Source organism: Mya arenaria, chromosome 5 (assembly GCF_026914265.1).
Source record: "Mya arenaria isolate MELC-2E11 chromosome 5, ASM2691426v1".
Classification (NCBI taxonomy): domain Eukaryota; kingdom Metazoa; phylum Mollusca; class Bivalvia; order Myida; family Myidae; genus Mya; species Mya arenaria.
In genome coordinates this window covers 29,703,737-29,714,455 of record NC_069126.1, presented here as the reverse complement: position 1 = coordinate 29,714,455, position 10,719 = coordinate 29,703,737, and positions in this window count along the sequence as shown.

The window sequence follows — 10,719 nt, the reverse complement described above, 5'->3', positions numbered from 1 at the left end:
ACAATGATACATTTACTGTTTAAATGCACAAATGGCTACCTACCTACCCTGCTATTTTGGAGATGTTCGTGGAAACAAAGAATTTCGGGACCTTGTAGAGCGATTTTTGAGCGATTCTTGTCACATTTTCGAAGAGTCGTTTAAAGGGAGGCAAGAAAATTAGGTTTACGCTGAAGAGTTGTTTTTTGTTTTCTCCCCTTAACTCGAATACGGCATGAGCCTTGTTTGATAACTTTGTATAGGCTGTACAGTGCATTACAAACCTGATTCGAATATGACTTTGAATATATTTAAAATTAGTAAGATAATGATAAAATGTGAGTCCTTTGCTAACTTTTCAAATTCCCTCTTTTTTTAAACTACTTGTTTTAAATGTCATGTTTCCTATTGCTTATGCATGTGTTGATATAATTTATGGTGAAAGTGTTAATGTATTTCGCTTTAAATGTGTGTGTGTGTGTGTGTGTGTGCGTGTGTGTGTGTGTGTGTGTGTGTGCGTGTGCGTGTGCGTGTGCGTGTGCGCGTGGGCGTGTGCGCGTGTGCGCGTGTGCGTGTGTGCGCGTGTGCGCGTGTGCGCGTGCGTGTGTGCGTGCGTGCGTGTGTGTGTAGCGCGACGTCAGTTTGGGATAGGTCTCAATGTTGTACCACGTGATCAAAATGGCCCTGCCAACTTTATCAATGTAAAATAAAACTATGAAATAAAACGTTTGTCTTATACCGTTACAACAAACATTCAGCCACATTTAATGTCCTCAAACTCGTAGGCTACGTTTTTTTATATTTTGGTTTACGAACCTTAGGACCCGATTCATCGAAGCTCAGTAAAAATGTTTCGGAGGATGTTTTTACTATCTTAAATAATCTCTGATTTTTTATAAATAGGTTATTTTGAAGTCAATGACACTATCAATGATATCATATAGGAACTGTACGTTACCCAACAATAACATAGGCTCACACGATAACCCGTCAGCCAATCAAATCGCAGGAATTTCAGTTCAATTAAGATACTTCCGGTTTGAGTTAACCCACAAAAAAACTTGTGGTGAAAGGGGTCGGTGGAACTACCGGAAAAACAAATTCATGTCGGAAAAGAGCTCATTGAGCTAATGTTTTCTTGTTAGCATATATACCCGTCTTTAAATGAAAATGATTGTATCTTGTATCTTGCATATTTGTGCTAAATTTAAATTAAATTGTTTTGAAGTGATATCAACTAAAAAGAGATCTACAAATACGTATACATATATGTGTGTAAATCTTAGTTTAGTAAATGTGCATTAAATTATCAAAGATCTATTTCTTATTATTATAAAAATACATCGCTCAACTCCCGGATAGTAAGATATGGTCGCCATATGGACCTTAAGGGTCAATATCGTGGTAACCTTAAAATTATCTTAAGCTGAAAATCGGTTTCCTATCAATATACGAAAAACGCTTAGGCCTGGAGGCCTCGAACTTGGTAGAGATCCCTCAAACCAGTGCTCTAACTATTGTTATGCCAGTTGATCAAAGATCAAGACCGGGTCAACTCGCATTCGAAACATTTTTCACGAAAAAACATGTTTAATTACCCAAATAGATTTTAGTTGTATATTGTTTATTCATAAACGGACCTATAAACCTTGGATTTGCAACTCTCGTCTGTGTTATTGCGATTAGCTCCAACTCACGCGTGTTGCCCGATTTCATTCCGAGATCTTACCGTGTGGTCATTTTCGAGCGGTGCGGGGTGATACAGGATTCCAGAGGATTTCACGTGAATTACACTCAAAACTCATTTATTTAAATTAATAATTATTTTTTATTATACACATATTGAAGTGTCTCATGAAGGGTTTATATTTCAAATTTTATTGATATTGGTCAAAAAATGAAGAAGTTTTCGAAAATAGATCGGAAATCGAGGTGAAATCCAGATTTCGAGAAGTGAAATCCACTCAGAACTCATTTATTTTAATTAAAAATAATATTTTTCTTGTATAGATATTAGAAAGTGCCTCATATAAAGGGATAATATTTCAAATTTTATTGAAATTGGTCAAAAAGTGAAGAAGCAATTTTTCGAAAATAGATCGGAAATCGTGGTGTAATCCAGTTTTGAAGAAGTGAAATCCACTCATAACTCATTTATTTCAATTATTTTTGTATACATATTAGAAAGTGCCCCATTAGGGGTTTATATTTTCAAATGTTATCGAAATTGGTAAAAAAGTGAAGAAGTAAGATCTATTTTCGAAAATAGATCGGAAATCGAGGTGAAATCCAAATTTTGACAAGTGAATCCACTTTTTGAGACGTGAAATCCACTCATAACTCATTCATTCTTCACAAATATTTTTTTTGTTAAACATATAATTGAAAAGGCTTCATAATTCCTTTATATTTCAAATTTTATCATGACACATTTATTTTGTAACAAATATTTTGAAGTCCACTCATAACACATTTTAATTGAACATATAAATGCAAAAGGCCTCATAATAGGTTTATATTTCAAATTTTATTAAAATTGGTTAAAAAATAAGAAAGTTGAAAAAATATTTTGAAAAAAGATCGAAAATCGAAGTAAAATCTACTTTTTGTGAACTGAAATCCAATTTTGGAGAAGGAAATCTTCTTAGTATACAGTAAGGATATAAAAACAATCAAGTATGTATTGGATATAAATAAAGTAGAATCGTTTGTTCGTTAACGTAATCAGCTATTATTGTCGCGGCTTATTATTAGATGTGTGTGAAGTTGGCTCAGCCATCGGCAATCGACAATCGACATTCGATATTTTTTAGCAAATCTTCAATGTCGAGCTGGAATGTCGAGCTGGACGGAATTCTAGCTCGACATTCGATATTGTATAGCAAATCTTCAATCACGAGCTGCAATGTCGAGCTGGACGGAATTCTAGCTCGACATTCGATAAAAAGTAAAGTGTTTGTTTATTATAGTGTCACCCCTCTCAGTTAAGGGCCTATGAGTTTGCTATATGAGACACCTACATTCGTGAACATCTTTACCCCGATTCCTATCCCAAATGCCAGGCGCCTGGCAGGAAGGCAATCGATACCCCTCGATTTAACTAGCTGCTGGGCAGGCAACCGGCCATGTCAGAACAAGCACCGTGTCAGACTCGAACCTTCGACCTCCCGCTTCGTAGGCGGGCGCCTTAACCACTAGGCCACGGAGACGGAGATAATATACTAGTATACGAAATATTCAATGTCGCGTTGCAATGTCGAGCTGGACGGATTTCTAGGTCGACATTCGATATTATATAGCAAATATTCAATGTCCTGCTGAATTGTCGAACTGGGCGGAATTCTAGCTCGACATTCGATATTATATAGGAAATCTTCAACGTCATGCTAGAATGTTGAGCTGGACGGATTTCTAGCGCTACATTAGATATTATATATATATATTTCTCTGTTTTGCTTAAGCCGTTTCAAACTTGTTTCTATGTCATGCATCATCTCATGCATAGTATGCCTAAGATGTAAATAAAAAACTATGAAACTTGACAAATTGATAGTTATGGCATTTTCTATAAACACTAAATGAAATAAATCAATATTATGTAATCCGTTAAATTGAAAATATAAATTTATTTAACTTTTGCTAATATTTATATGAATATATCATAAGAAATAAGTATTTACATGTTTTAGTTCTAATTTGTTGAAATTATATTTACAGCCTAAAAGACACCCTAAAAGAACAAAAATATTATTTAATTTCTTCTTTTTTTTAATCAATTTGAATAAAATTTGAAATTTGAACCGATAATAATGCATATTCAATGAAATGGTTAATTAAAAACATATTTGTGGATTTCACTCCGATTTCCGATCAATTTTCAAATTATTTCTGTATTAAACAATCTTATTTTTATCAATTTGAATAAAAATTCAAATATAATCCGATTATGAAGCCTATTTCATTATATGTTCAAAAAATATTTATTTGTTAAAATTAAATGAGTTATGAGAGGATTTCACTTCTTAAAAAGTGGATTTCACTTCCAATATATCCGATCTCTACAACTTTCTTATTTTTTGACCAATGTTAAAAAAATTCAAAATATAAACCGATTATCAAGCTTTTCAAATATTTGTTCAACAAAAAGAAATACTTGTTAAAAAAATGAGTTATGAGTGGATTTCACGTCTCAAAACTGGATTTCACTTCTCACGAAAACTGGATTTCACTTCGATTTCCGATCTTTTTACAAAACCTCTTCCGGTAACTCACCGCGGGCCGCGACCGATAGAAATGTGCGTTCACCGAGAGATGGCACTCCAGTAAACAGCTAGGATCTTTCTTTGAAGCAGCTTCAATTTCTTCTATGGAATGTTCAGGGTCTCAAATCTAAACTAGATGACTCGGACTTTTTACAATTTATAAACAATTATGACATTTTACTTTTTTGCGAAACATGGCATTCTAATGTAACATATATTGACATAGACAATTTTGAGTGTTTCTCATGTCCAAGACCTGTGTTTAATAAGAAAGCAAAACGGAGCAGTGAGGGTTTAGTTGTATATTATAAGAAGAAGTATTTTGGAAATATTGAACTTGTTTTAAATGAAAAAGGGTATTTGTGTATCAAACTATGTAAAAGCTATTTTGGAACTTCTAACGACGTGTTTATTATTCACTGTTATATTCCCCCCGAAGACTCCACCGTTTATAAAAATAGACAGTCTCCTTTATTTGAATTCGATTTTTTTGATAGCATTGCTAATGACATCCGTGGTTATAATTTACTTGGTGACGTAATCGTGACTGATGACCTTAACGCGAGAATAGGTCAACGATCAGACTTAGTTGAAAATATTAATCTGCAGAGATATGTTAACATGCCTGATGACGATAGTAATAGTATTACTAGTAATTTACCGCTACGTAAATCCGCTGATACCAACTCAAACAGCTTTGGAAATAAACCGTTATCACTCTGTAAAGAATGTAATATCTGTATTGTTAATGGGCGCATCGAACCTGGTACGTTTACATGTTATAAATTTACGAGAAATTCTGTTGGAGCCAGCGTAGTAGATTATGTTATTTCAAGCTATAATTTATTTTCAACGTTTCAATCTTTGAAAGTTTTGCATATTACAGAGTTTTCGGACCACTGTCCCAGTGAATTTGTTTTAAATGTCAGGAATTTTCATTCCGATCCTGGTGATATGTAATACATGAAAAATTAATCTGGGATGAATCCAAATCCCAAGAATAGGTCATTGTTACACCTTAAAAGGGATCTGTTTGATGATTTAAATGGTAAATTTTCCAGGGGTGAAATAGATATAAATAGCTGTATTAATACATTATCTGATATTATTTACGATGTTTCATTTATGGTACACGGTAAAACTTTTTCATCAAAACGTAGGAATTCGAAATATAGAAATAAGAAATCTGCATGGCTCAGTACTAAATGTAGACAAGCAAAGACCGTTTTTTTCTGATAAAAAGAGGCAGTTTAATTTGTTACCGAACGATTTTAATAGACTTAATTTTCTCTCTGCAAGAAAACGATACTGCTCTGCTCTGTGTAGGGCGAAAGTATTCTTTTATAGTAAGAAAAAGTCTAACATGTCAAAACTTTGTAAAAAGGATTCAAGAAAGTTCTGGAAGTACATTTAAAAAAATAAGAAGAAAAATAGCACGGCGGTCGATGTACCGTTAGAATCCTTTGTTAACAATTTTAAGAATATGTCAGCTACACCAAATGCAAGTAATTTTAACAATGAAGAATTTAACAATAGTGATAATATCTCAGTTGATAGCCTTGATTGTGCTTTTACGTTAGATGAGATAGTTAATACAATTAGTTCTATGTCCAGACAGAAAAGCAGTGATATTAGTGGAAATGTTGCTGATTTTCTCATAGATGCAAAAATGTTTATTGCTCCGTATTTAGTAAAAAATAACAAGATATTTGATAATGGAATTTATCCAGAAGCCTGGACTAAAGGTGTTATTGTGCCTATCCATAATAAGGGTGATAAAACTAACCAATCTAATTATAGAGGGAATGTGATTGCCAAATTTGTTTCTCTATTGTTGAGAAATCGGATAAATAAGTGGTGCGAAACTGAAAATAAATTCAATGATGCGCAGTTTGTTTTTTGTGACAACAGAAGCACTGTTGATTGTATTTTTATACTTCATACTATTATTCAAAAGGTTTTAGCGCAAAAACAGAAATTGTACTGTGCTTTTATTGATTAAGAAAAGGCTTTTGATACTGTTATACACGATGCTTTGTGGATTAAATTAGTTCAGTCTGGTATACGTAGTAAAATGATAACCATGCTTACGTCCATATATGCAAATGTTAAGGCGTGTGTTAAAGATATGAATACTTTGTCACATTCAGAACTGTTCGATATATCTCTTGGAGTGAAACAAGGGGAACCTCTTTCTCCTCTTTTATTTATTTTGGTTATTAATGACATTCGGGGGTATTTAGATTTTGATAATCTAACACAGAATGATATAACTAAGCTGTCTCTATACATGTTACTGTTTGCTGACGACATTGCTCTGTTCACAACTGACCCTAATAGTCTTCAAGCTCAACTTGATGCAATACATAGATATTCATGCAAGTGGGGTCTTAAAATTAATGTTGCTAAAACTAACATATGCATTTTTGAGAAACGAAAACATTGAATTGTTTTGTTTGGTTCATTAATAATAATGTTGTCGAAACAGTGGATAGCTTCAGTTATTTGGGTATAAAATTCAATTACAATGGAAGTTTTGTAAATTCAGTTAAAATGCTGAAAGACCAAGCTTTGAAAGCATATAATCACCTTGTATCAATTTTTGGTAGGGTTAAACTCGACGTTAAGAACAAACTGTTATTGTTCGACTCTATGATTATTCCTATTCTTATATATGGTTGTGAGGTTTGGGGTATATATGACATGAAAGAGGTGGATAAACTCCACCTTAAATATTGTAAACATATTCTTGGAGTTCGCTCTCAAACTTCTAATGCTGCTGTTCTTGGAGAGCTAGGACAATTTTCTTTAACATTGTTATATAAAATCAGAGCACTTAAATTTTGGTGCAAGATCAAATCTTCCCCAACCTCGCTTATAAATAATATATATTGTGAACAAGTTAATGATGCTAGTTTTGTTTACTGCAGTGCTAAGGATAACTGGTCTAAATCTGTAAAGAATGTGTACGACACCCTCGGTTTTAGTTATGTTTGGTCTTCTGATCATATAAACAATTATTGTTTTATATCAATAAGACAACGCCTCCACGATCAATATGTACAGCAGTGGACTGATACCATTCATTCACAACCGAAGTTAAATTATTATAAACAATTCAAGGTAATTTTTGAATTTGAAAAGTATCTCGATTTAAATATTAATGATAAATATAGAATTGCATTATCGAGATTCAGACTATGTTCTCACTCTCTTGAAATAGAAGTTGGAAGGTTTAATAATGTTGCACGTTTATAACGAAAATGTAAACTATGCAATACTAATATGGTTGAGACTGAATGTCATTTTTTGCTTGCTTGTCCTTTTTATTATGATTTACGTCAACAATTCAATATTTCCAATTCATGTAATACCTTGAATAAATTTAGGGTTTTAATGTCTTCAAAAAAACACAAACAATATAAGAATTGTATATAAATACTTCTTAGTAACAATAAAGTCAACTATGATTGTGTTCTTTATATTATGTACGTGTGTTTTTTTGTTTAGTTTATTTTGTATTTGTCATCTTTTCAATTTGTGTACATCTCATCCTATGTGTATGCTCATGGCCAAAGGTTTATGTATTGCCGATATTGCCAATAAACTTGAAACTATGTCTACAACTTTCTTATTTTTTGATCAATTTAAACAAAATTTAAAATATAAACCTATTATGAAGCCTTTTCAATCATTTGTTCAACAAAAAGAAATATTTGTTAAAAATAAATGAGTCATGCGTGGATTTCACGTCTTAAAAAGTGGATTGTGCTGTTTGTGGAGTTTTGTGCTGTTCTATGTTTCTTGTCTGTGATTTTGTATTCTATGTCTTTGGCGTTTGCCTACTGCCACTAAACTGGGTTTATGTTTAATTGTTTTGCTACTGAGCTTGTTTATGTAGCCTTTTGCATAAATATTCACTTCGAATTCCGATCAATTTTTAAAAAATTGCTCGAACTTCTTTATTTTTTGACACATTTTAAATATAAACCCTTCATGATGCACTTTCCAATATGCAAACAATAAATTTTATCATTTAATCTAAATGAATGAGTTATAGCTGGATTTCACCTCTCAAAAGTGGATTTCACTTCTCGAAAAGTGGATTTCACTTCGATTTCCGACCTTTTTACAAAATATGTCTACAACTTTCTTATTTTTGGATCAATTTGAAATATAAACCTATTATGAAGCCTTTTCAATTGTTTGTTCAACAAACGAAATATTTGTTAAATTTAAATGAGTTATGAGTGGATTTCATGTCTCAAAAAGTGGATTTCACTTCGAATTCCGATCATTTTTCGAATATTGCTCTAACTTCTTAATTTTTTGACAAATTTCAATAGAATTTTAAATATAAAACCTTCATTAGGCACTTTGTAATATGTTTAGAAAAAAGAATCATTTTTTTAAATAAATGAGTTCTGAGTGGATTTTATTTCTCGAAATCTAGATTTCACCTCGATTTCCGATCTAGTTTTAATTTTTTTTTTCGAAAAATTGCTCTTACTGTTCTTCATTTTTGACCAATTTTAATAAAATTTGAACTATTAATCTTTTATGAGGCACTTTCTAATAAGTATACAATACAGAAAAATTATTCATTAAAATTAATGAGTTATGAATGGATTTAACTTGTCAAAATCTGGATTTCAACTTGATTTCCGATCTATTTTCGGAAAAAATCGAAATACTCATTCTTCATTTTTTCCCCAATTTCAATAAAATTTGAAAATATAAACCCTTCATGCGACACATGTCACTTCGAACCAGTTGCTCCCCTTGGAAAGAATCCACCGGCAATGCATTAAGTGGATCCAAGGGGTCCCAAAAGAATCACGCACAGACATTGCACTCAGTTGTCTTGGAATCCAACCAATTCAAAATTTCATTGATTCGAAAAAATTAGCATTCTTATGTCAATTATGTCACGCTGATCCAAATATGAAAATTAAAAAAGTCTTTGTCAACAGACTTTTATCGTTTATATCACAACCTATAAAAGCTCAGGGATTTATCCCTGATATATATAGTATTCTAGGTAAATACGAACTCACATCATACTTAACAGAATTTTCTAAGTCTTCCGTGTTTCCAAACAAATTCGTTTGGAAAAGAATTTGCAAATCAGCCATTGATGAACATGTGACAAAATCGTGGAAAAGTAGAGTACACGATGACGAAAACCTCAAACTATTCTCCCTTTTTCACTCCAATTATGAATTTTGTCTGATATGGCGATTTCTAAAAAGCTTCCCAGTCTATAAAAAGCAATGTTTCTCAATGTTCGGTGTATTATGTAAATTTTTTGCACGGAAGTATTTCATTACATGCTATCATTGAAATGCAGTAACAAATGAAATTGTTCTGCATAAGGTGTTCTTTTGTCCATATTTTGAAAATGAACGATGCCGGCTATGGTCCAAACTTATAAACCTCTTAGGTGAAGAACAATTTAGACGCTTGATTTTATTAAATCTGAACCATCAACTTGTTGAGATGTTAAGAGGATTCACCAATCTTGACATTACTGATGAATGTCGAATCCAGTGCTTTATTGTAGTGTCAAATTTTGCAAAAAATATAAATTGACAATAAATGCCATTGTAACCACAACACAATTGTAAACGGACTTTATTTCAATCAAACGATAAGCGTCAGTTCCTGTCAAATGACATAGGCAATGTATTATTTGTATATATTGTAAATAACCTTATGCTTTATATGTGTCCATAACGTTTGTGTGTTTGTTTGTTTTTTGTTGTTATTTTTCTATGTCCATACTTTGTATTGTATTGTATATATTTGTGTATGTGTATATAAACTATACTTCTCTTCACATTTGGAGGATAAACAGAATAAACTAAACTAAATTATTAATTAAAATAACTGAGTTCTGAGTAGATTTCACGTTTTGAGCTTGAGATCCACTGGATTCCTGTATCACCCTGTACCCATTTTCGAGACGTCCGCCATCTTACTTCAGTCGAAAACTTGCGGTTTGTAATTTATATTGCGTGAGACCACAGTTATTTTTACTATATGTTTCATATAGACACTAACCTGGCTTTTGACTTTATACACATCCCAATTGAAAAACAAGGACATGGCATCTCTAGAACAATTCAAGACACAAAATATAATCACAAGAAAACACCATGTTGACCATTGACCCGACTGTCAAAATTGAGTTCAAATACATAACCCTTCCGCCAAGGAGTCAACCGGCTACAAACAACTAATTTTCAGACTTCCACAAGCTATGATTTTTCCAATATTTACACTGAAAACTATCAATTTCTGCAATAGAGTGTCAATTTCAGTCAAGTTCTCTGCAAAAAGAACATTTTTTGCTTCTTTTTCATTCAATTTTAATAAAATATTGATACTTGAACACAAGCACTCTTTTTTCTGTATTCACATTCGGATCATGGTCAACGGGGGGCAGATAACTGTGGTCTTGAGCCATATTGTGACC